At 40.2% G+C, this 27,309-nt stretch overlaps 1 protein-coding gene across 9 annotated transcripts in view; it reads right to left on the reverse strand.

The window, feature by feature from the left end:
• KLHL8 (kelch like family member 8) overlaps nt 1-18,456 on the reverse strand; it is a 53,473-nt gene extending 35,017 nt beyond the window's left edge. For 3 of the 9 annotated variants that reach the window (XM_060114446.1, XM_060114435.1, XM_060114365.1), the window contains exons 1-4: nt 18,286-18,456; nt 17,003-17,105; nt 9,035-9,165; nt 6,446-6,557 (exon numbers count right to left, since the gene is read on the reverse strand). The gene's annotated coding sequence lies outside the window, so the exon portion shown is untranslated. Of the gene's footprint in view, nt 1-6,431; nt 6,617-9,034; nt 9,166-17,002; nt 17,106-18,285 lie in introns of those variants that run through there. The other 6 variants (XM_060114406.1, XM_060114395.1, XM_060114415.1 and 3 more) reach the window with 6 other exon arrangements.
• Between the last annotated feature and the right edge of the window lie 8,853 nt (nt 18,457-27,309).

Genomic DNA, 27,309 nt, shown 5'->3' on the forward strand with positions numbered 1-27,309 from the left:
GGCTGTGGGGAGAGGAGAATGGGGGGCTCGTTTAATGGGTACAGAGTTTCAGTTTTACAAGATGAAAAGAGTTATAGGAATGGATGGTGGTGATGATGGCATAACAATGTGAATGTATTTAATACCACTGAAACATGCACTTAAAAATAATTAAGATGTTTGGGCTTCCCTGGTGGCGCAGTGGTTGAGAGTCTGCCTGCCGATGCGGGACATGGGTTTGTGCCCCCGTCCGGGAGGATCCCACATGCTGTGGAGCGGCTAGGCCCATGAGCCATGGCCACTGAACCTGAGCATCCAGAGCCTGTGCTCCCCAATGGGAGAGGCCACAACAGTGAGAGGCCCGCGTACCGCAAAAAAAAAAAAAATTAAGATGGTAAATTTTATGCTATGTGTATTTTATCACATTTAAAAAAATCTAATTTGAGAATAATTCAATAGCACATGACCTTCAGGATGTGGAATGCACTACCTCCAAAAAGAGAGGCTATGAGCTAAAAATTTTAAGTTTAAAGACTATCTGATGATGCAAAGCAAAAATAGAGGGTAGGGCTTCCCCGGTGGCGCAGTGGTTGAGAGTCCGCCTGCTGATGCAGGGGACACTGGTTCGTGTCCCGCTCCGGGAAGATCCCACATGCCACAGAGCAACTAGGCCCATGAGCCATGGCCGCTGAGCCTGCGCGTCCGGAGCCTGTGCTCTGCAACAGGAGAGGCCACAACAGTGAGAGGCCCGTGTATGGCAAAAAAAAAAAAAAAAAAAATAGAGGGTATTTTGACTGAAATAGGTTCATCCTAGATTTTGAGGTCAGATCATGGTTTCACCATTTACCAACTGAGTAACCGTGGGTAAATTACAACCTGCTTAAACTTTAGTTATCTCCTCTGTGAAACAGAGAAACCACTTACCTTACAGAAATATTCTGGGGATTAGAGATACGGTGTTGCTAAACACGGACACTTGCATTATAAAAATCTCATTTTATTTGCATTTTCACATCGAATTTACTAGTACTTACATAAAGTCAAACTTATTCATTATCAAAGCATATTTGATGACTATTCACACCACCAATAGTTCTATGCTACAATCCTATTTTAGTGACATAAACAAAGAGACTTTAAGTTAAAATTCGTGATTATACCACTTACTGGCTTTTTTTTTTTGAAGTCTTTGCTAACCTCAATATCTTTATCTGTAATCAGGTATACCTACCTACTTCATAAGACTATTCTGAGAATTATATCAAACGCAATAATGGATTTACAAGAGCTTATGAAAGTATGACCCACGTTGCAAATACTGGTATTATTAGCTTGGAAGCTTCACTTATTATGCAGTTTTTGAAAATGATAAATACCTTAACTAGTCTTTTCCTGTATTACCTCTTTATTGTTAATTGCATCAACTATTTCCAGCTTTTGACAGGAACCAAAATGGTCAATGTAAGGCTACAGATTATAGTTATTAACATCCTTTTTTTTTTTTTTTTTTGGCTGCACTACGCAGCATACAAGATCTTAGGTTCCCCAACCAGGGATCGAACCCATGCCCCCTGCATTGGGAGCGCAGTCTTAACCACTGGACCTCCAGGGAAATCCCAATAGTTATTAATATCTTCTTAAAGTTACTGTGGTGGACACATGATGGTGACCCCCAATGAGTCATGCCTTCATATAATCCCCTTGAGTATGAGAAGAACCTGTGACTTGCTTCTAACCAACGGAATATGGAAAGGTGATGAACTGTCACTCTCTTGATTATGTTACATTATATAAGGTTGTGTGAGAGCCTCTCCTGCAAGCCTTGAAGCAGCTAAGTGCTATGGAGAGAGCCACGTAGCAGGAAACTATAGGCAATCCCTAGGACCTGAGGGAGGCCTCCACCTGACTGTCAGTAAAAAGTTAGGGTCCTCAGTCACACTACTGCAAAGAAATTCTCCCAACAACCTAAATGAGTTTGGAAGTAGATTTTTTCCATAGTTAAGCATCCATGGGATAACAAAGACTGGCCCACAGCCTGACTGCAGCTTTTGTGAGATCCTGAGCAGAGGACCCAGATAAGCCAGACTCCTTACTCACAGAAACCGAAAGATAATAAATGTGTGTTGTTTTAAGCCACTAAGTTAACGGTAGTCTGTTAAACAGAGTAGAGAACTAATACAGACACCTTCTGTCAGGTCTAAACTTTTATCTGAGGAAAGCATGTGTACATGTTCTAATAGGCAGCAACCACTCTAGTATCTTTTAAGCTCACATTTCTGAAGCAGAATAAACAGTGAACAGATGGAACAAATAGAAAACAAATACCCCAATTTGTAGTTGAAAACCTCTCCAGTAAACAGTCAGATAGTAAGCATTTCAGGCTTCGCAGATGGTAAACCTCTATCACAACTACTCAACTTTGCCAATGTAGCACAAAAGCAACCACAGACAATAGTAAATAAATGAGCATAGATGTATTTCAGTAAAACTTAATTTATAAAAATAGTTGGTGTCATTTGGCACTTGGGTCATAGTTTGCCAGAACCTGAGAAGGATGGCTGATTTAAACCCAACTATGTCAATAATCATGTTAAATATAAGTGGTCTAAACACCCCCAACTAAAAGGCAGAGACTCAGGAATACTACTCAGCAATAAAAAAGAATAAGCCATTGAAACATATAACATTATGCTGCATGAAAAAAAAACAGTCTCAAAAGGTTACATACTATATGATTCCATTTATGTAACAATCTTGAAGTGACAAAATTGTAGAGATGGAGAGAAGATTAGTGGCTGCCAGGGGATAGGGAAAGATGAAGGAAGAGGAGTGGCTGGGGCTGTAAATGGGTACCACAAAAGATATCTGTGATAGAAGTATACTATATCTTGACTGTGGTAGTGGTCACATGAATTTACACATGTGATAACATATACATTCATAAATTAGTGCATGTAAAACAAGAGAAATCTGAATAAGGTAAGCAGACTATATTAATGTCAATTCCTTGGTTGTGATATTGTTCTAAAGTTATGCAAGATATTAGCATTGAGGGAAACTGCGTTAAGGATATACAAGATCTATTATTTCTTACGACTGCATGTGAATCTACAATTACCTCAAATAAAGGCTGAAAAAAAAAAAAAAGACAGACTGGATAAGAAAAAGTGGGGGGAAAAAAAAGTGAGACCCAACTATAAGTTGCCTACAAGAAAAGAGCCACTTCAAGTATAAAGATACAAATAAGTTAAAAGGATAGAAACAGATATACCATGCTAATAGTAATGCTAATAGTAATAGTAAATGGAAGTGGCTGCATTATCAAACACAAACTTCAGAGTAAAGAAAATTTCTAGTGATAAAAAAAAGACACTATATAAAACATGGATATCCACATGCAAAAGAATAAAGTTTGACTCTTACCTTACACCATACACAAAAATTAACCCAAAGTATATTAAAGATCTAAATGTAAGACCTGAAACTATAAAACTCCTAGAAGAAAACATGGGGAAAACACTTTATGACACTGGATTTGGCAATGATTTCTTGGATATACGACCAAAAGCACCAGCAACAAAAGAAAAAAAATAGACAAATGGGACTATATCAAACTTTAAAACTTCTGTGCAGCAAAGGAAACAATCAACAGGGTAAAAAGGCAACACACAGAATGGCAGAAAATATTTGCAAACCATATGCCTGATGGGGGTTAATATCCATAATAAACTCCTATAACTCAAAATAAAAAACTGATAATCCAATTAAAAATGGACAAAGAACTTGAATAAACATTTCTCCAAAGAAATACAAATGGCCCATAAACATACGAAAAGGTGCTTAACATCACTAATCATTAGGGAAATGCAAATCAAAATCACGAGATAGCACCTCACACTTTCAAAACAAACAGAAAATAACAAATGCTGGCCAAGATGTGGAGAAACTGGAATCCTTACGCACTGTTGCTGGGAATATTAAAACAGTACAGATAGACTATAAACAGTATGACAGTTCCGCAAAAATCTAAAATAGAATTACCACATCATGCAGCAATCCCACTTCTGTGTATATATACAAAAGAACTGAAAACAGGACCTAGAAGATATATTTGCATAACCATGTTCACTGCAGCATTATTCACAATAGCCAAGAGGCAGAAGCAACCTAAATGCCCATCAATGGATGAATGGATAAAGAAAAAGTGGTATACACATAGAATGAGTATAATTCATAGAATGAGTATTATTCAGTCTTAAAAAAAAAAAGAAGAAAATTGTTATATGCCACAACACAGATGGACCTTGAGGACATTTATGCTAAGTAAAATAAGGGCGTCACAAAAAAGACAAATATTGCATGAATCCACTTATATGAGGTATCTGAAGTAGTCATATTCTTAGAAAAAAATTAAATGGTGGTTACTAGAGGCTGAAGGGTGGGGAAAAAGAAGAGTTGTCGTTCAATGGATATAAGCATTTCAGTTTTGCACAATGTAAACACAGTTAACACTAATGTACTGTACACTTAAAAATGGTTTAGATGGGAAATTTTACGTTGTGAGTTTTTTACCTCAATAAAAAAAAAAAAGACACTACATACATAAAAGGGTCAATTCACCAAGATGATATAATAATTTTAAGTGGTGGAGTCAGGACTCAAACCTAGCCAGCAGGACTCCAAGTGTCTGTGCTGTTAACCCCTGCACTACTGTTCAGAGCATACTGCAAGTGAAACAGAATTACAGAACAAAGATACATGAAAAATCAAAGTCTAATTCTCCCTTGCAAAACCAGCTATTTTTTCTAATTCCTCTGCTTTTGCAAGTGGCAACGCCATTTTTTCAGTTGTCCTAATTCAAATCCTGAGCCAATCTGACTCCTTTTTCGACTTACATAACCCATCAGTTTTAATTCCCCTGATTTCTACTTGGGAAAAATCTCTCTCCTATTCATCTCTTTCTTCCTACTGTCATTGAACTCTACTCTCTTTCACTGTACTCTAATTCATATCTTCCATTAACCAATCACCATGCCCCTTTGTCCCATCCCTAAACATCTATCAAGGGCAAGGCTGCCAGATTTATCTAGCTATGAGTGTCACTTCCAAACTGCTTAATGTTATGTATTTCAACAGCTTATCCAGGCATTCAGGGCTCTCCTTGCTCTGACTCCAGCCTACCTCCCAATCTTTTCGTCCATTAATTTTTGACATAAAGTAGGGAAAAGGAGGCGAAAGACTATTTACTAAACCACTATGTCTCACATATTTTTCCAGAAAGCTTACATATACAGTTGTCCCTCAGTATCCATGGGGGATTGGTTCCAGGACCCCCCTGAAATACTAAAACCCAACGATGCTCAAGTCTCTTATACAAAATGGCATAATACAGTTGGCCCTCCCTTTCCACAGATGCAGAACCTGCAGATACAGAGGGCAGACTGTACTCTGTCATTTAAGCATCACAACTACATTACAGACGGCCTAAACATCCCTGACTTGCTGTCGCACAGGTAGAAAATGGTGGAAGGGACTTCCCTGGTGGTGCAGTGGTTAAGAATCCGCCTGCCAATGCAGGGAACATGAGTTTGAGCCCTGGTCCAGGAAGATTCCACATGCTGCGGAGCAACTAAGCCCATGTGCCATAATTACTGAAGCCCGCACACCTAGAGCCCGTGCTCCACAACGAGAGGCCACTGCAATGAGAAGCACGTGCACCGCAACGAAGAGTAGCCCCTGCTCTCCGCAACTAGAGAAAGCCCACGTGCAGCAACAAAGACCCAATGAAGCCAAAAATAAGTAAATAAAATAAATTTATTTTAAAAAATGGTGGGAGCTAGGGTTTTAATTCAGTTCTGATTAAGCCCATTCTTCTTCTACTATATCACAGACTTCACTATTCCATTTTCCTCAAGTTTATGTACAAGTCCTCAAGCTGTTCCTCATGGAGTAATGATGTGAAAGCCTAGCTTATTAAGTAATGCTTCTTTCATGAGGTCTTCTCTAATTCTTCCAATGGGATGTGATCTCCCTTCTATGAACACAAATAGTAGTTTGACTTCTCTAATTCATTCACTTTTCTTTCCCTTGTGTTTTAGACATATCTGCTTAATACAGTGAACTCTTTGAAAAGATTATGTCTCAAAAACATCTACGTATCTTACCTTATATCAAACTACTCTAGCTTCTATCTAGTAAAAGGCTTTATTATGGTCATAAAATTATTTCCTTTGTCAGAGGACTGCTCTATAAAAAGGGCATTAACAAATATTCATTTTGATAAAATTACTTTTACATTTGACATCAGATTTGGGCAAGACACAACAGCTCAAAAACTTTCTATACTAAATTCTTTTAAAATGTCTATTTAAAGAATGCAATGTTTTCAACTTTTTAAAAAGTCTATTATATAAAGTAGACCAGGAAGACAGGAGCAGGAAAAAAATATTTACCCTAAGACACTCACTCTATAGAACTTAGCCGAGGGACTTCCCTGGCGGTCCAGTGGTTAAGACTTTGCCTTCCAATGCAGGTGGTGCAGGTTTGATCCTTGGTTGGGAAGTTAAGATCCCACATGCCTCGCGACCAAAAAACCAAAACATAAAAAACAGAAGCATTACTATAACAAATTCAATAAAGACGTTAAAAAAAAAAAAGACAACATCCTAATAAGAACTGACTGTGGGACTTATAAAGACTACATATTAATAATAAGTGCAAGTGTAACTCCACCTAAACTCTAACCCAGAATTTTTTTTAATGTATCTAAGATTCTGACTCCTAGGAAGAAAAAAAGATGATACTCCTCCTTCCCCCAATATATTAAGAGATTAAAAACACCAGAAAAAAAGAGATGGTCCACGGAAGTTTGTTTCTATCATACCCGGGCACATTATGGCACTGAAGCAGACAGGAAGTTGAGGCCATTTTTATTGCTCCTCTAAGAGCCAGTAAAGTCATATCAACCAACAAAATAGGAAGTTCTGAAGAAAAAAATACTTCAAACAGAAGAAGACAGGTTTTACTGGTTCACTGCAGGAAATACACAACAAAAATAATGTACTTTTACACGTAAACACAACAATTTACAATGAATCACAGAAAAGAGGCCTTACAGCAAAAGCATAAAGGTACTATGTGAAGTCAGCCCACTTTATTCCCTTTTTTCAAACTTCTTTGCATTTATAATCTGACATTTTAGCATGTACTATCAAGATGAAATACTATTATGCAGAATACTGTATTAACTCATACTGTATTATTCTCAGAAAGGTCTTTACAGGCAAAGAGTGACTTTTATACTAAATATTAATCAGAAGAGTACTAAGTAGAAAGAATTCCAAATGGCACTTTGATTGAAAGCACCTCTAAAATAAACTCAACGCTATATAGTTACTGATGCAGTACTTATACAGGCAGCAACAGTGCTATTAGACTCATTCTTCTTTAAAATAACCTTAGTTTGTACTCTTTACAATTCAGTTAGAAGATTTTAAATGATGCAAAATATATTTTATAGCAGTTTCTGATTAATTTTAGAGCTATATCTGAAAGTTGACAGAGAATGTGTGTGTATTTACCAAACTTAACCCATGTGGATTTGTGAAATAAGATGGTAAACCCCACCTTATGTTGTATAAAGGAAAACATGACTGCATGTATTTCTCCACACACTTCATGCTATTTCATACCTCTCTGCCTCTGTTCAGGCTATCTTCTCATTTTGAAATGCCCTTTACCAACTCCCAGTCTTATCAACTGACTCTTACTCATTTGTTAAGACTCAGCTGAGGTTCATTTGCTCAAAAAGGCCAGCTCTGAAAATCTCCCTTATTCCTAGCCTGGACTGGGTGTACTTCCTCTGTGCTCCTATAACAATTTAATCACATCTTTTTCATTGCACTTATATAGTGGATTATACCATACTCAACTTTTTAGTCAAATTTATAACACTCGTAATAATTGCCTATTCACTATTAGTCTGCCCCATAACACTATATAAGCCCCCAAAATATAGGCACTTTCTACTCACTCCTACTGTTCCCATGTTGAGCACAACACATGGTAAATAGAGGTACTAAAAATACTTTTGGAATGGATGAACAGATTATGAACCCTGGAGACTATTTTTCTATTATCCAAATCAACATATAAATTATCTTAACTAAAATAACACTGCATTCTGCATATATTATTTTAATCACAATCATAAAGGATGTCACTTAGCAGACATTTTTGAATTACTTCATTTCACAGGTAAATGTTTCTTAAAATTTATTTTTTTACTTTTAAGTCAGAAAAAAATTAAGCTATACTCATTATTTCCTTTTGATTTACAAAAGCAAAGAGTATAGAGATTTTAAATTTTGAATCAAATGGTCGAGAAAAAATATATTATGCCAGTAATTAAAGGAGAATCTGCTGCTTTGACAAACTGAATTACAGCTTCAGTAGTTCCTACTCAGTAAAGGTACATGCAACTTCCAAGAATTTACTACTGTGATTTACAAAAAAAAAAAGTGTTTCTTAGCATTAGCATGTTTAGATACAATTGTTATTTGTTATCAGAATCTGCTTGTTAAATACTACTGTCATTTCCCGGGTCTAAAAACAACATTTTCACTGCACTGTATATTTTGTAAGATGTTCATATTTTAGAGTCTGTTTTTTGAGAAGGCATTCTACTGATGCTTCACTACCAATAATCATTTCCTTGTTTGAACTGGACCACTTAATTTATTACAGTCACAATAGTTTAAAGGTCTAGTATAAAACAGTTAAAAAAAAAAAAAGGACTTGAAGTTTACCTAAATATATGAATTGCATTTGCAAACTCTTAAGAGGAACCCCTATTATTATTTTTACTTGAGAATGTCATAGAAGTCACAGGGTTGTACTCAGATAACAGATGATAATTACTTGAATAAAAACATGAAGCCTACTAAAAAATTAATTTACCAATAATTTGTTTCCAAGTGTCAAAAGATGAGATATTTCCCACTCAATATATGAAATAAAGCAAAAAACACAAAGCTAAATAATAATTCTTACTTACTTCAGCGAGAGCCATGCTGGTCAGGCATAGTCCCTCTGAGTAGAGCACATCGCTAATCTTACATAGAGCTTGCGAGGAAGTGTGGCGTTCAGTGGCTGGTGGACTTGCAGAGGCTTGCAAAATCTTGTTCACTAAGGGAAGTTGTTGTTGATTTATTACACTGACTTAAAATGAATGCTAAAGAACTGTCATTTATTGAGTAAGCAGATTTGAAATGGTTCTGATGACTAATTGTTACCATGGCTATACAAGAATCAGTCTTCTCTTTGGAGTTTGGGAACTTCCTTTTATTTTTACAAACTAAGCACATAAACCAACATATGCATATATATACTAAGGATATATACTACTCATGTGGTTTTATAACACTTCAAGAAATTTCAATAAAAAAACAAACACTGTCAGTGTTAAGGATAAACACCATCTGTCTTATATTAATCATTCAATCAGTCATCACATGTTATGTTGCAGGTTCTGGAAATTCAAAGATGAATATGAAAAGCAACAACAAAGTGCTTTACAGCAGTACTAGCAGTACTATTCAAAGTGGATCTGGTCCACAAACGTTTTTTTTAAACAGGTCTGCAGTGAGGCAGTACACAAATGGAGTGTCTAGAAACTCTGATAGCAAAGTTATATTTGAAAGTAATTTTATGTCTGTTGAATTTCATAAAAAATTGAAGTTTGAACTTTGTGTGCCCTTTTTTCCATTTCATTTTTCCAGTAATTAATTTATTTTTGTTGTCTTTACCAAAGTATTAGTTCACAAACTAGTTTTTCACTACAGCATCTGAAAAGCACTACTTTATGGGACTCAAGAAAGGCAGGTAGCCACAACAGGTGAAGCTGTATTATGTTTTGCTACTAAGATACATGCAAAAATAACATGTATTACACACCAAGAAAGTACCCACATCAAAATTTGAAGAATGGTGTTGTTAGTGGCCTCGACGAAAATCCCTCAGAAGATGATACAGCACACTTAAGAAAGGCTGCATCATCAATCCTCTAGATGGATGAGATTATAATGAATGGAAAAACAAGTGACTCATTAAAATGCTTCAAGAGTCAGATCCTAAATGTGAAGAAATTTAGGAATATCTTAACCAATCTATCTCTTGTATTTTCCTTTTTTTTTTTTTTTTTTTGTGGTATGCGGGCCTCTCACTGTTGTGGCCTCCCCCGTTGCGGAGCACAGGCTCCGGATGCGCAGGCTCCGGATGCGCAGGCCCAGCGGCCATGGCTCACGGGCCCAGCCGCTCCGCGGCATATGGGATCCTCCCAGACCGGGGCACGAACCCGTATCCCCTGCATCGGCAGGCGGACTCTCAACCACTGCGCCACCAGGGAGGCCCGTATTTTCCTTTTTTAAAAAAAAAATGTATGCAAAAGCATAATCTAATTTTTTAAAGTAATCTGTCCCCCCAAAAGATGAATAAGACATGACATAATTCCCACCATTAAGGAGCTTGAATCATCTAGACGGGACACAAACAGATGATAATAATAATGTGGTAAAGGCAATAGTAGAGAAATATGCCAGATAATATGGGAGAGCCTAAACTAGCCTTCGTGATCGAGAGGGCTTCCCATTTGAATGCAATAGCTCACACGTACTCAAAGTTCCCATTCCACTTTATCCAACTATAACCAAGTTTCATACACTCTACTCCCTAAATTTTTCTCATATTGTTGGCCTTGATTCTCCAGCCACACTTTAGTCACAGGCCCCATCATCTCACAGTTATTATTATAGCCTCCCCACAGCCTCTTCTCTCCCCAATACATCCTTCTTACTGCTGCCAGTTATCATTCCCAAATTCAAATCTGATCATATCACCTCAATGCTTAAAAACTTCCACGGATAATGTAATGGTAAGTAGAAAAAACTAGGTACAAACTGTATGATCTGTATTTTATAGATGTATATGTGATAGGTTTCTAACTTGAGCTGCTGTTTACAATCAATTAATGAAACAATTCCAAAGCCTCTATTTTTTTTTTTTTTTTGCGGTATGCGGGCCTCTCACTGTTGTGGCCTCCCCCGTTGCGGAGCACAGGCTCCGGACGCGCAGGCTCCGGACGCGCAGGCTCAGCGGCCATGGCTCACGGGCCCAGCCGCTCCGCGGCATATGGGATCCTCCCAGACCGGGGCACGAACCCGTATCCCCTGCATCGGCAGGCGGACTCTCAACCACCTGCGCCACCAGGGAGGCCCCAAAGCCTCTATTTTTTACAGAGAAATTTGTGAAGGAAAATAAGGAAATATAAGTTTAAAGCTGGCTGCAGAACTTTAAGACATGGGCTATACAAAGTATAATCCCAAAGCTCTTCAAATTCTAAGAAAGAAAGAGAAATGACTAACTGTTTACTCTTATTATAGCTAGCATTCTGTTTTAACTAGGTTAAATATTCCTATATATTATAAACATTTTATAATACTTTAAAGTCCCGTATATAATGATTATATGGTACACTTGTTGATTTTATAGGACTTAAGAAGTAGCATGGTATAGGAGAAAAAAACAGTGAGTTAGGTATCAGGAGAATTGGATTTTAACTAACTGCATTATTGGGAAGTTACCTAATCTCTCATGTCTCAGTTTCTTCGTTTATAAAAGAACAGCATTGATCTAGGTCAGGGGTCAACAATCTTTTTCTGTAAAGGGCCAGACAGTAAATATTTCAGGTTTTATGTGTCATTGAGACTGTCACAACTACTCAACTATGCCATTGTGGTAGGAAAGCACCCATAGATGATAAAGTAATGAGTGTGGTTGTGTTCCAATAAAACTTTACAAAACCAGAAGCAAGCTGGGTTTGGCCTACAGGACCATAGATCTGGGAAATTGCTGTTTACAGTCTTCCCTTGATATCCTGGGGGATTAGTTCCAGGACACGGCCCTCTGTACCAAAATGCAAGGATGCTCAAGTCCCTTATATAAAATGGCATGGTATTTGCATATAACCTATGTACATCCTCCTCTCATATACTTTAAATCCTCTCTGGATTAATTATAATACTTAATACAATGTAAATGCTATGTAAATAGTTGCCAGTGCACAGCTAATTCAAGTTTTGCTTTTTGGAACTTTCTGGAATTTTTTTTCTTGAATATTTTCGATCTGAGTTTCCCTGAATCTGCATATATGGAATCTGCAGATACAGAGGGCCTACTGTCCTTCTAGTTCTAAACTATGAGAGTACTTTTTTCCTATTTAAAATTATTTAAGCTGTTGCCTTTCTTTTTAGAGAAATCTATAGTCATATCTAACACAAGGTACATAAACTAGTGGTTAATAGCAGACTTTAGAGCCAGTTTTGAGATTCCCTACTAGTTGTGTAACCTTGGGCAAGTCACTTAAAATCACTCTGAGCCTCAGCTTTCTGTAAGACTGTTGGGAAGGATAAATAAAGTAGTATATAAGTACTTAGCCCTGTATCTAGTTCACAGCAAGCATTCAATAAATGGGCATTATTACTTTTATAAATTATGTGATCCTCAGCCCTTGGTGAGGGACACAATCCTCCAATCAACATTTTTTCCAGCAAAGAAATAAAATATGCTATATATATAATGATCTACATTCAGATTCATTTTTCACTATAGCAAAAGATGAGAACTGGCTATATTATTCTAAGTCTTTCTTTTTAAAAAAATAAACAACAGTCAGCATTAGTTGAGTGCTTACTATCTACTTTGTATGTATGACTGTATGACTTTGGTTAAGTTATATAACCTTTTATCAGCCTCAGTTTCTTTACCTGTACAAATGAGGAAAGTTACAGTACAAACTTCATAATTCATAAAATTGTTATAAGGACTGAGTTAATAAACTGTCTGGCACAAAAGCTATACAAGTAACTGCTATTATTTGAGTTAGATATTTCACATTTATTCATTCCACTCCTCAGGACAACTCAAAGAGATATTATTCCTGTATTTACAGTTGCAGACAATAAGGCTTACAGAAGTTAAGAAACCTACCCAAGGTCACACAGCTATTAAGTGGCAATGCCCAAGACTCAACACAGGCTTGCATGACTATACAGCCAAAACTCTTAACACTAGGCCAAAGATGGCATTAACTGTCTTTGTACAGGGAGTGTAACTACATCTTTGCATGGTATGTGTAGATTTTAAGAACTAAAATATGGATGTTAATAATATTCTCCCCATACAGAAAAAGTTTTTGAATTTTTTTTAAAGTTCAAGAGTAAGAGAACACACATAAAATCACTGATTTTTTAAAAACTGAAGTATAGTTGATTTACAATGTTGTGTTTGTTTCAGGTGAACAGCAAAGTGATTCACTTATACGTATTTTTTTCTTTTTTCAGATTCTTTTCCCTTATAAAATCACTGATCTTAACATGACAGTATTTCCATAGATAAAATTTTTGCTAAAATGATTCCTGTTTTCTGTATCCAATTAATTTAACTCAAACTTTCATTTTTAAAGAAATACGCAATCCTCTGCATTAAAATAACTAAAGATGCAACACAGTGACTTTTATATATATGTGTGTGTATACAGATACACACACACTATGCAAATGCTGACATTCATCTCTAACTGATCTTCAAGATCCATATAGACCTCTCAGACTACTTTTATAAAGTACAAATCTAGAGAGCTAAACATAGTTCTGCTACTTTATAAATCCCCAAGTATTTATTTAGAACCTTGAACTTTGAAAAGCATTCAGATATCAAATGAAAATACCAATATCAAAGGGGAAAAGAAAAAAAAAACTCAAAAAAGAGAGGGACTTCCCTGGTGGTCCAGTGGTAAAGAATCCGCCTTCCAATGCAAGGGACGCGGGTTCGATCCCTGGGCAGGGAACTAAGATCCCACATGCCACGGGGCAACTAAGCCCGCGGGCCACAACTGCTGAGTTCATGCACTTCAATGAGAGAGACCACCTGCCGCAAACTACAGAGCCCATGCGCCCTGGAGCCCACGCACCACAACTACAGAAGAGAAAACCCGCACGCCTCAACGAAAGATCCCACATGCCTCAATTAAGACCCGATGCAGCCAAATAAACAAATTAATTAATTAATTAATAATTTTTAAAAAAGACATTACTCCACTGGATACACTCATTCATAAGTTTGTATACCATCAATTGATCCATCTCATACTCTTCCGACCTTGTGACTGCTACTGGTAACTGACCCAGAAACAGAAGTTGGCTTCACACTGTAAAGCCTTATAGCCCAGCAATCTACCACTAACAAAGAAAATAGGGCAGTTTGATATAGCTTACTTCCAAACTCTATTACAGGAATGAACTCAAACTTAGAACACTAACCTACTTCTGAAATTCCCAAAATGCAAATAAGATTAATTTTAAATGTAATTAAATCATAATTAAAATCACAAATTAAAATTTAATCTACATAAACTGACTGTAAATTTCACATTCTTTCCAAACCAGCAATGCTGAATGTTAAAATGATCATGAATTAGGATTCAATATAACTTCACATTCTGTGTTATATAAGAAGAAATACTACAACATAAATATACTATGTAAGTATCATCATCTAGTTTGGAAGAGAAAATACTTAATTTTCTTTAGCATTTGGTGTTTTGTTGAGAAAAGAAAAAAAGTTCAAATTTTAGAATAAACAAACCAAATTATCTTTTAGCATTTCAAAATCATATTCTAACATGCTGGATTGTATCAGGGTGACATGCTTTGCCATGCATTTTAATGCCCATCAAGACTGGAGGGGTAGGAGGAGGAGTGGACATTATCTGCCTAACAATAATGCATCAATTAGGGCCTCCCTGGTGGCGCAGTGGTTGAGAGTCCGCCTGCCGATGCAGGGGATACGGGTTCGTGCCCCGGTCTGGGAGGATCCCATATGCCGCAGAGCGGCTGGGCCCGTGAGCCATGGCCGCTGGGCCTGCGCATCCGGAGCCTGCGCATCCGGAGCCTGTGCTCCGCAACGGGAGAGGCCACAACAGTGAGAGGCCCGCATACCGCAAAAAGAAAAAAAAAATAATAATAATGCATCAATTAGTGGCGTGCACTCCAGGTATAAGCAGCAGCACTCTTATTGGTATGAACATAATATATCAAAAATATCAACCTATATTTCTAGAAGAAAAACAGGCACTCACGGTGCTTCAAAAATTATCTGTATACACATACACAAACACACAAAACTCTGTTCACTTTCCTTTATCAAAAAAATAATTTTAAAAATAATCTGCAAAATATCTAGTAAAGAAACCTCCTTAAAAAGGGTCATGAACTCCTTTTAAACATACATTGAAAGCTGTGGGTCTTCTCCCCAGAAAAACACAAATTTACACAGAATTCAGACTCTTGGAAGACCATTTATGGACACATCCATAGATCCAGGTTAAGAACCACAGACAAAGTAGAAATTTTCTCAAGGTCCCTTTGACCCTCTTCCATAATTTTACCTCTGACTCACAAGAACCAACTAAATTATTCATAACCAGACAATGAACTCTCTTGTACAGCCAACCCTTAAAAAAAGAAGTTTGACAGTACTTACATAAGCAGTATTCAACAGAAAATAAACTACACTGGCAACATTTTGAAATATAGCATGTGACTAATGATACTGATGAATATGATAGTGCATTACAGTTTATAAAATGACTTCACATTATAAAAGTGAATATTTTTACCCCCTTTTACAGCTAAGGAAATAGAGGTTCAGAAAATAAATTGACAGAGTCACAGAGCCAACAACTGAAGAGCTGGTATTGTAATCCAGAGTTGCCTAGTTCCAGAACTGAGCTCAATATGTTATTACATCCTGATGCTTCCACAAGAGCCCCTCACACAAAGAAAATAGATTTTTTTTAAAAAAAGCCTAATGGGTCACATTTTAGTGTAGTTGTATTTTGAATATTGACATCAATTTTTTTTAAAAAGTATATTTCAAATGTTCCATTTCCTCTTGCTTCATTGGTTTACATAATACATGTTTTTCAGAAAAGTGAAGAAACTCTCAAACTAATGAGTTTCAGGACTGAAAAATATGACATTTTCTTATTCTACGAAGCATTTCTTCTCCCTCAACACTTTAGTTCTTAACACACAAAAATAAATGACTCTTTGCTGAAAATTCAAATATAAGAAACCAGTTTAAATATCCAATGTTTTAAAACACAAAAGCTATTTGAAATTAATGTTTAGGACGTTCAAAATAGCCCCTTTGATCTTTTCAAAACGACAAACCCATTTTCAGTTCTCTACAACTCTTAAAACAGCTCTTGATTTTTTGAAAAAGGGTCATTTGTCTAATCCCACAGAATGTACAACACCAAGAGTGAACCTTCATGTAAACTCTGGACTTTGGGTGATGATGTATCAATGCAGGTTCATTGAGTGTAACAAATGTACCATTCTGGTGTGGGGCTTTTGTTAGGGGAGACTGTGCATACGTGGGGCAAGGCAGGGGGCTTATGAGAGCAGAGGGTGTATGAAATCTGTACCTCCCACTTAAATTTGCTATGAACCTAAAACTGCTCTAAATATAAACTATTTTGATAAAGGGTGGGGGGGTCTAATTTATCTACCTCACTTTCTTCTTAACAAATGAGGAAATAGTGTTTTTTAAAATTGCCCTCACTGGCTGTGAATTAAATTTCCTGCCAGGATACAGAATGTGCAATTATTACAGAATATATTACCATCTTAGAAAATAATAGTAATCTTATCAAATGCTGAAAGAATTAACAGCTTTAACTGTTAACATGATGAAGCTAAATGCAATAGAATAGGGTATCCTAAGATTTGTGATATTTATGTTCATACTCTTCGTATCTTAAGGACGATATACAAAGTGACTGAAAGTTTGAAGTAGGTCATGGGTTGACTGACAAACTAAAGTGGGTGCCCCTAGGAAGGAGGAGGAAAAGCAGCAGCCAATGAAAAAAGCCACCGCCAAGTAGAGAGATCCTCGGGCTTACCCAAGTCTACCCTCTGGCAGGATCAACACTCGAGGGAGGTGGAGGAAAAGGATTTCCTCATAGAACGAAAATGAAGAACACCAAGAGTCGAGCAAGTATCAACCTACACAGGAAAAAAAAAAAAAAAAAAAACAATGCAAAGAAAAAAAAAACGTGCAACGAGCAGATAAAATACCTGTATCGAACCAGTTTCTTTCAAGAACTTTTTCCCAAAGAATCCTCCCAAAGTGGTAACATTAGCATAAGGTAAAGGGCCAAACGTAGTTATGCTATTAATGCAGATTAGAAGGAATACTGAGAAAAGTTCAATTTTCTACAAAAAGTCATCCGATCCAACACTGCCAAGTGCGAAAACATATAAAAAGCTTTTCAAACTCAGGCACCCAAACGCTAGGACTGTGTGAATCCAGTAAAGGACCAGCCCCGGGCTAGAAAACTCGAGCGAAGTAGATAAATCGCCTCCCGCAGGAAACCAGCAAGCTAAGCCCAGAACTGAGAGAAAGGAGGAGAGAGCAGGCATCCGCGACTGTAAAACAACTCCATTGAGCAGCTGCGTGTTTTGAAAGAGGCTGCAGTTTCTGGTGTCACACCGGGAGGCACTCTTCGATCCGGTCTCCACCCCCGCGGATGGTCCACCGGGCGCGGGCTGCAAGCCCCCAGCACCGGCCAGTCCGACCCTCAGCGAGCCCCGCGGACCGGCCAGTCCCGACGGGCCACGAACCCCTCAGGCGGGCCAGTCCCGGAGGGGCGCCTAACCCTCCGGGCGGGCAGCAAGCCCCCGGAGCGAGCATCCCGGACCGCGGTTAACCCCCGGCGGGCCGCGCGTCCGGCGCCGCAGGGCCCGGAGTCAGCCTGCCTGCCCCACCCCCACAGGCCGCGGGTCCCGGGGGTGTAGGGCCGCCCTCCCCGGACCCCGAACCCACGCCCGCCGCACCGCACCGCTCATGCCCGGGACCCCCGCGAAGCACCTGCTTGCCCCTCTCTTCTTAGAAAGACCCAGAGGAGCGAGCCAGGGGGCCGCTGGCGAGGCTGACAGAGCCAGAGGCTGGGGTTTCCCTCGGGGAACGCGACCCCGTGGGAGCCACAGAAACCGTGCAGCGGTTTAATGGGCCCAAACCCTCTCAGCTGTGGAGTTTGGGTTACTGCGCGCAGGGCTGGAGTTTCCCCGCGCCGCAGGCGCGAGCCCGGGCGGCGCTACGATTTGGGGTGAGGGAGGACTTGGCAGGAGGGGACAGCACCGCACAAAGGAAGAGGGGAGTGAGGGGGAACGAGCGTCCGGTTACCTCAGTCCTCGGCTTGTCCCTCCGCTCGGTTCCTCCCGGCCTCGCCAAGGATGCAGCCGCGATATCAGGTTCCCGCAGCCCCGAGCGGCGCCTTACCAGCCCCGCGCGAGAACCCGACGGACACGCGCCCTTTTGCGCGGCCTCGCCGAGCCCAGCTGGTGCCTGGCGTCCTCTCGCCCGCGCCTGCGCACAGCACTCTGGGAATTGTGGTTTCCAATTTCCTCCTCCGGGGGTCCGCCCCCGCCCCACGTGCTCTCCGAGCCCAGCTCCGCTTGGGTAGCGGGAGTTTTCACCCGACTGGGAGCCTTTTCCTGCCGGATGCTGACTGGCCAGGGCCTAGCGGACGTCCCCAAAACACATTTTTAGATAGGCCACGGCATAAATACCTGTGGAGTTACCCGTTTCTTCACTTCTGTGGCAGTACTATAAGTCCCCTCCTGCTAATGGTGAGGGTTCTTAGGGTTTATGTCTCTAAAAAAAAAAAAAGGGGGTGGGGAAGGCTTCTACTTTTATTGCTGTCAGTTTCTCCACAGGCTCTACAAAGGATATATAAAGCAGCTGGTGTTTATAAGCACATAACCACAGTTTATAAGCCCACGGAAGCAGTTGATTGACCTAAGCACTCGCTGCTAAAAACCACTGCAAGTAAAAATGATGTTGAAATAAACTGATTTTTCTATAAAGTCAATGAAATGTAGGAGGAGGGGGATAATGAGAGAGCAAAGAAAAAACTTTGAAGAAGGATATTCCCCGAAATGTGTCTTTTGTTAGAGCAGCCTCTAGCTTTCACAACCCTAGGAATCTGTTTCAGAATAAATTCAATCCTAGGTACATTTATAAATATTAACACATATGTTTGGATTGATTTTGCTAGAAAAGAGGGTTTTTTTTTTAACATTAACATCTTATGTAAAAACCTCAAAATGACTTTGAATTTGAAATTCCATTTCTAGGGGAAAAAAATCACTTTTATTTTTTTAAATAGCAGAAATAGAACTAAATCTTAATACTTCAGAATATTTCTCTTCAGAACATTATATTTTGCAAATTTAATGTAAATACATTTTGAAAAATAGAGCAAGACCAGTTTTAGTGTACACACACACACACACACACAAATTGTAAAATTTGTCTGGAAGCATGATGTAATACTATATATTTAATAAGACCATGGTCTAATAGAATTTTTTTATAATCTGAACTTTTTAATTGCATGTGCAGTATCTTCTAAAAAATGCTTATAGAGCAGAACTGCTCTTTTTTCCTCTGCTAATTGACATATACCAAACTACTTGTAGTTACTAACAACATCAAAGAAATATACACAATATTTCAATATTGTTACCATTTATTTTTTCAAAAATATTTAGTGAGCAGCTACTATATGCCAGACACTGAGTTAGGAACTGGGAAATACACAGTGAACAAAACCGAATAGCCCCAGCCCTTGTGGAGACTTAAGATCTAGTGGAGGAGACGGATTAAACAGATAATGAGAAATAAAAAGGTATGCACAGGGTGGCAAGGGGAGTGGGGAGCATATAAGGTAAACCAATATAGAGCTTTTTATTGGGAGAGGGGAGTCAGGCAAAAATTCTGAAAGTTAAATGAAATTCTCAAACCAAATAACAATAAACTGGGGGGGAGGGAAATCCTTCCCTAAAATGTGATATATCCACAACAATGCTCTCAAATAATTATTTTTTTATTTTTATTTTTATTTTTTTTCTTTTTTTTTTTTTTGCGGTATGCAGGCCTCTCACTGTTGTGGCCTCTCCCGTTGCGGAGCACAGGTTCCGGATGCGCAGGCCCAGCGGCCATGGCTCACGGGCCCAGCCGCTCCGCGGCATATGGGATCCTCCCAGACCGGGGCACGAACCCGTATCCCCTGCATCGTCAGGCGGACTCTTAACCACTGCGCCACCAGGGAGGCCCTCAAATAATTATTTTTAAAAATAAAATCTTACAAAACAAGATACATCTTGATGGGATTCAGAACATACTACCCCAAAATATGGCACCTTGTCATACTGAATATCTTAAACTGAAAGAATTTGAGAAAACAGAAGCAGGAAGGTCACTCTTCATTCCCGCCTCACTCTTCTTCCCCAAAACAGGTCATCAAACTCCCATATAAAAAGTACCCTCCCGGGCTTCCCTGGTGGCGCAGTGGTTGAGATTCCGCCTGCTGATGCAGGGGACATGGGTTCGTGTCCCGGTCCGGGAAGATCCTACATGCCACGGAGCGGCTGGGCCCGTGAGCCATGGCCGCTGAGCCTGCGCGTCCGGAGCCTGTGCTCCGCAACAGGAGAGGCCACAACAGTCAGAGGCCTGCATACCGCAAAAAAAAAAAAAAAAAGGACCCTCCCTATACCGGGAGTAAAGAAGACATTTATACTGCCAGAGATGGAATTTAGGGCCGGGAAATCTGTATAAACATACATAAGATAAGCTAACCCTTATCTTCCTAGTTACTTCTTTACCACTTACTAACCCTAGCCCAAACACCACTGTCTTGTCAATTCTTCACACACATTGTTTTTGTCAAAAAGGTGTAAAAGCTTCTTGCTCAGGTCACTTCTTTGGGTCTTCATTCTCTTGAATGTACATGAAGTCTCCCACACACCCATAAAAATTCAATAAAATGTAGGGGCTTCCCTGGTGGCGCAGTGGTTGGGAGTCCGCCTGCCGATGCAGGAGACACGGGTTCGTGCCCCGGTCCGCGAGGATCCCACATGCCGCGGAGCTGCTGGGCCCGTGAGCCATGGCCGCTGAGCCTGCGCGTCCAGAGCGTGTGCTCTGCAACGGGAGAGGCCACAACAGTGAGAGGCCCGCGTACCGCAAAAAAACAAAACAAAAATTCAATAAAATGTGTATGCTTTTATCCTGTTCATCTGTCTTTGTCTGCTTCATTTTCAGAGGTAGACAGAGACCCTAGGAGAGTCAAGGAAAACTTCTTCCTCTACTACAACCTCAGTGAAAGAAAAGAACACACATTTCCTAAATATGACAAAGATATCTTCTTAGCTTTTATTCATTCTTCCCTAGCTCCATTTGAGAATAAACAGGACTAGCCTTAATAAGTAAGGACCTTTCATTAGAGACTCCTTACCTTTCCTAAAGTTCCACAAATTAAAATTGGTAAAGATCTGATATCTGTTGGCTCACTGTCTGTTGTACTTTGGTCCAAATAAATTGCAATGTTTTAACCTCAATTGACATTTGCATTTTAAGTCTTTATCTCTAATCCTGGAATAAACGGCTTTATACAATCTCCAAAAGAATTTCAAATGGGGCCTGCCAAGGGATTTGGAAAGATTAATGAAGGGGACCATTTTATTTTCATTTGCAGTGGAGGCAAAGCTTTCAGTCAGTGGGCAGTCCCCTGGACAGCTGCCTGCCTATGAAAATTTCCTTAAAGAGTCTGAACAAGCAAGACCACCCCTCCTGTCCAGGTCAGAGTCACTGGTTTGCAGTTACCTTTCTTCCCACTCCCATTTTATCACCCTCCTCCTCAGCCAACTGCCAGCTTCAGCTTCCCTTAACAATCACTTCCTGCCTTCTGCCCCAAGATATACTGGATGGCTGCATTTTCTGGCCTCACCCTAGTGGCCTGACTTAACCTATTTTAGTTACTTTATGATAGTTCTTCCATCCATTACCCTTGCCATTAATCTGACACAGGTATCTCTAAGCCTTTGCTGACCATTTTTCACTCTCATCTCTGAAATACTTAAATTTCCCTAATTTCTCTCTGGGCCTTTGTAATTGCTATGCCTTCTCCCTCTTTCCCTGGTTAACTCCTACTCGCCAACCAACATCAACCTAGTTACTGTTTTCATCAGGAAGTCTATCCCGGTTACAGTTCCCCTCCTCTCTATTCTGGGTTAATGCTTCCTGTACATGCTCACATTACAACCTATTTTTGTCCCTCAGGTAGCACATGTCAGTGAGCATTTTAGTTAGATATCTATTCTTTCATTTGTCTGAAAACTTCTTAAATAGAAAGTAGGAGCACAGTACTTGATACGAGGTGGCTGATTAACAAATACTTGGGAAATAAATGAATGCATATCAACTTTGTGCAGTAAAGAAGGACCCAACAAATATTTTCTGTGAAGAAAATACTTTAGGCTTGCGGACCTTCAGGTCTCCGTTGCAACTATTCAACTCTGCTTCTTAAAGCCTGATGGCTAATTCTCACTGGTGCCTCCAGAGTATCTATATAACAGGGAATTTGAGTTAAAGATTTGAATGGAAGTAGTGGGGCTGCAGCGTTGGCCAGAGGACAGTCCATGAGGATATGTTTACGTAGCAGGTACACTGTTCTTGTTTAGATTGATTATTTATTTTGGGTAGTTTGGGGGCAGGTCAGTAGATGGAGCTAAAACAGAAGGCATCCTTGGTATAGCCACTGCCAGTTAAGGTTGTACACTAAATTATTTCTTTGGAAAATTACCTGTGTTGGTGAGTTTTTAAAACGTATCATTTAATTCAGGTTTGCTTTTTTCCCCTCCACTTTTTTTTTTTTTTTTTTTTTGCGGTACGCGGGCCTCACTGTTGTGGTTTCTCCCGTTGAGGAGCACAGGCTCCGGACACGCAGGCTCAGCAGCCATGGCTCACGGGCCCAGCCGCTCTGTGGCATGTGGGATCTTCCTGGACCGGGGCACGAACCCGTGTCCCCTGCATCGGCAGGCGGACTCTCAACCACTGCGCCACCAGGGAAGCCCCTCCCCTCCACTTTTAACATTTCACTTTGGCTATTCCATCCTGCCCAAGTTAAATCACTTTCCATTTCCCATGAACCTGCCTAGACATGGTAGAACTTTCAAGCTGCCTTTGTGGGAGCTGTGGAATCTTCTCTCCAGCAATACATGACATAACAGGATGAGAGCATTTTGCCTCTAACCCTACCACACTCCAGAAGTCTCCTGACTTTAATTATTAGGAAAACCCATTTAGAGAAACTTTGTTTTCCAACATTTGAAATGTGTGCGATACACTTCTGAGCAAAGTTGTATCCATATGTATGGTAGAAAGTGGTACAGTGATACAAATGTAATTGTGTTTCAATTCCAATACTATTCCAAATGTATGATCTCTATGAAAACTACTGTAGATCTATATTACATTAGCTTTCTGATATCATCTTCACATTCTCAAAGAAATTCTATCCCTGAAAGGTTTCTTTTTTTTTTTTGAATTTTTAAAATTACAATGCAGAATGGCAGATACTGCTAGTTCCTAAAGAGTATCTTCCTGCCTTCTTCATTAATGAAAGAACCCTAGTTTTTTTGAAGGGATGACTAGGTACTAGCTAACAAATTATTTGTCACGCTCCCTGACAGACTAAGTTCTATTCATAAGGTGTAAGTACAAGTGTTGCATGGGCCTTTAGGGATGGCGGCTTAAAGGGAACTGATTCAGCTGGAAGGTACCTCTCTTATCCTTCTTTCTTCCTGGAAATAATGGCTTGAGTTTTAGCAGCCACCTTGGACTATGAGGTTATTTGAGGGCGAAAGTCATGTACAGGATGATGGAAGAATGACAGAAAGAGCCTAGGTCCCTCATGACCACTGAGCCACAAAAATAGTCCTGCTACAAGCCTTCCAGTGTTAGAAGTTCCAGTTGTGAAAAGGATAATATTTGTATGTGATAAACAAAATGTGGCTGCTTCTAAATTTTAGAACCTGCATAGTGGACTGCCCAGGCTTTCAGGCTTTCTTTCCTTATTAATTAACAATTTAGGACTGTTCTTTCACTGGGCCAGTGGAGAAGGAAGAACAATAGTCAGGAGACATGAAGAGATCAGCAGGTGAAAACCATTGATTGAAAGAGATAAACCAGGGTTAAGTAATCAGATAGGGTGTGTGAATTCACTTCACTAGGCCTTGACCATTTTGCACAGAAACCTTAAGACAATACTTTGAGGTTATGTTGCAACCTTGTGATGATGGTGTAATTTTCCCCTAAATGGTTACAGGCTGTCCTGTAACCACAGACTCATGCACTCATAATCCCTGCACAGATGGTGCAGAAAGAAGCTCAAATTTTCAGATCCTCTTTGTAAATGATTCTCTTTGGAAGTTTATAAGCCAACATTGAAAAAGTGATAGTATTATAATTGCATTTCATTTTCAAGGAAGCAGAACCAAAGAAAAACTTTCAGCCAAATTTCCTCAGAGGCAAAACTGGGTTATTAGAATAGAGTAGCCTGTTGTTCAGCCTATATGCCAAGTTTCAGTTGCTACTTTTATCATCAGCTGAGCCTTGAGTCAGAAGCCCGTGCCTACCTGGTTGGAGGTGCCACAAAAAGACTCTTGCTTTATGCTCACAACTGTTGAATAGAAAACAGATGAGGCCAAAGAGGGCTCAGGATAGAAGATATGTGATCACCTTTGCTGCGTGCTGCCTTGGCAAGCAGTCATTTACATGTCAGTCAAGGAGTTTTAAACTTCACTCAGGCTACTGTCCTTAAATCTGGACTACCCTTTTTCTTTAGAAAAAACTTAAAAGCAGTGTCCATCTTACCTGCCTCTACTTCTCAATGTGAACCCTTTCCTCAATGTCTGCCAAAAGTTTCCTTTCTCTCGAGCTTCCCTGGTGGCACAGTGGTTAAGAATCTGCCTGCCAATGCAGGAGACATGGTTTCCAGCCCTGGTCTGGGAAGATCCCACATGCCGCGGAGCAACTAAGCCCGTGCGCCACAACTACTGAGCTTGCGCTCTAGAGCCCACGAGCCACAACTACTGAGCCCACGAGCCACAACTACTGAGCCCGTTCACCTAGAGCCGGTGCTCTGCAACAAGAGAAGCCACCGCAATGAGAAGCCCACACAACACAACAAAGAGTAGCCCCAGCTCACCGCAACTAGAGAAAGCCCGTGCACAGCAACAAAGACCCTATGCAGCCAAATAAATAAATAAATTTATATATAAAACAAAAGTTTCCCTCCTCTCTCCTCCCAAGAAGCCCGCTCTCACCCTCTTAGGCAAGCTGCTGACAGAAGACTCAAGGTACTTCTTTTTTTTTGGGCGGGGGGGCGGTATGTGGGCTTCTCAGTGCTGTGGCCCCTCCTGTTGCGGAGCACAGGCTCTGGATGCACAGGCTCAGCGGCCATGGCTCGCGGGCCCAGCCGCTCCGTGGCATGTGGGATCTTCCCGGACCAGGGCACGAACCCGTGTCCCCTGCATCGGCAGGCGGACTCTCAACCACTGCGCCACCAGGGAAGCCCTCACGGTACATTTAATGAGCCATTTGAGGCAAATTTAATAAAGGTGTGGACAGGTTCTAGGAAAAGCTAAAAGGAGCATGCAGTATTCCTGAGCTAGTAAGAGAGCAGTTACCAGAACTGGAGGGGAGAGAAAGCTGTGTGTAGAGGCCTGCTGACTGTAATAAAGCCTTGATGACTCCCTGCAGGAAGGGTGCTAGGATAGAACTACCCCAATCTCCCTCTTCTTCTCTTTGACTTCAGGTGACAACCCCTGCCAAAGGCAGCTTCTGGAAGCCAGTGGACAAGGAAGTCTCTTAATTTTGTCCATCAACGTAGCTTTTCTGGCACAAAGCTGTATAGAGAAGGGTGGAGAGGGATTTAGAAAGACAACTGGAAGATATTCAGTCACCTGCTCTGACATTTTTGCTCATACTGGGCTTATCACCTACCCTCATTTTCAACTGTCATATAATCCACTGGTCTGGTCCACGATTCAAGTGTATGACCCCCTTTTAAATACAGAAATGTTTCTCTCCTCAGTTGGCATTTTTAGCTGCATCATTCATGCTGACACTTAACCATATACAGCCTTTATTGTCACTTAAATGTTTTAAATGTATATAAGTATCCTGTTATATTGTAAGCTCTGTGGACCAGAATTTACGAGTTATGCTTCTGTTCTATCTCCATAGTACCTAACACAGTGCTCAGCACAGACCAGTTGAAACAAATTGTAATCTTCTTAATTCCCTCCCTGATTTTAACCCCACCCCCTACCTGCCCCAGCGGATGCTTATACCTTCATATTATTTTGTGGACACTCAAGGTGAAAAAATCATCTAAAATCACCATTAGATGGTTCTGATGAACCTAGGGGAAGGACAGGAATAAAGACGCAGATGTAGAGAATGGACTTGAGGACATGGGGAGGGGGAAGGGTAAGCTGGGATGAAGTGAGAGAGTGGCATGGACATATATACACTACCAAATGTAAAATAGATAGCTAGTGGGAAACAGCAGTATAGCACAGGGAGATCAGCTCGCTGTTTTGTGACCACCTAGAGGGGTGGGATAGGGAGGGTGGGAGGGAGGCTCAAGAGGGAGGGGATATGGGGATATATGTACACATATAGCTGATTCACTTTGTTATACAGCAGACAATAAACAACATTGTAAAGCAATTATACTCCAATAAAGATGTAAAAAAAATTTTTTTAATAAAAATAAATAAATAAAATCACCATTAGAAAGCACAAGAAGTCTAGATGTGTCTGTAGGGGTGTTTCTGAAGTTGGATAGTGGAGTATGCAGGTCAAAGCTAGGCTTCCATCAGCAGACACCTGTAACTCTTTACCTGATGGCTTTTTCTATCTGCCTCACTAGCCCAAAGGCAGGGGAGGCTAGAAGCGCTGGGAAGTTCCACTGTCTCCAGTCTCCCCACAAGCAGCTCTCAAATAGTGACTGAAGGGACTTGGTGACTAAAAATCAAGCAACCTCACTAACCTGAGGCGGGGAGGGGGCAGGCAACTCTGAGGTACCTTCTACACGGTTTCCCAGAATTCCCCTGGGTCTTGAGCCCAGCTGCCCACAGGGGTGATCTGCATGATAATTCATCCTTAATTAGCTTCCTTCCCTTTGTTTTTCTCTCTCCCTCTCTGCTGCTGCCAGTGCTTCTTGGAATCACCTCCCAAATGAAATACGGACTTAAATTCTTACCTTCAAGTTTACTTCTAGGGTAGAATGATGTGACATCACCAATGATATTCTACCCATTTGTGGTAGGAATATACAAGATGTACTTTTCTTTATAT

Source organism: Mesoplodon densirostris, chromosome 1 (genome assembly GCF_025265405.1).
Source record: "Mesoplodon densirostris isolate mMesDen1 chromosome 1, mMesDen1 primary haplotype, whole genome shotgun sequence".
NCBI lineage: Eukaryota > Metazoa > Chordata > Mammalia > Artiodactyla > Ziphiidae > Mesoplodon > Mesoplodon densirostris.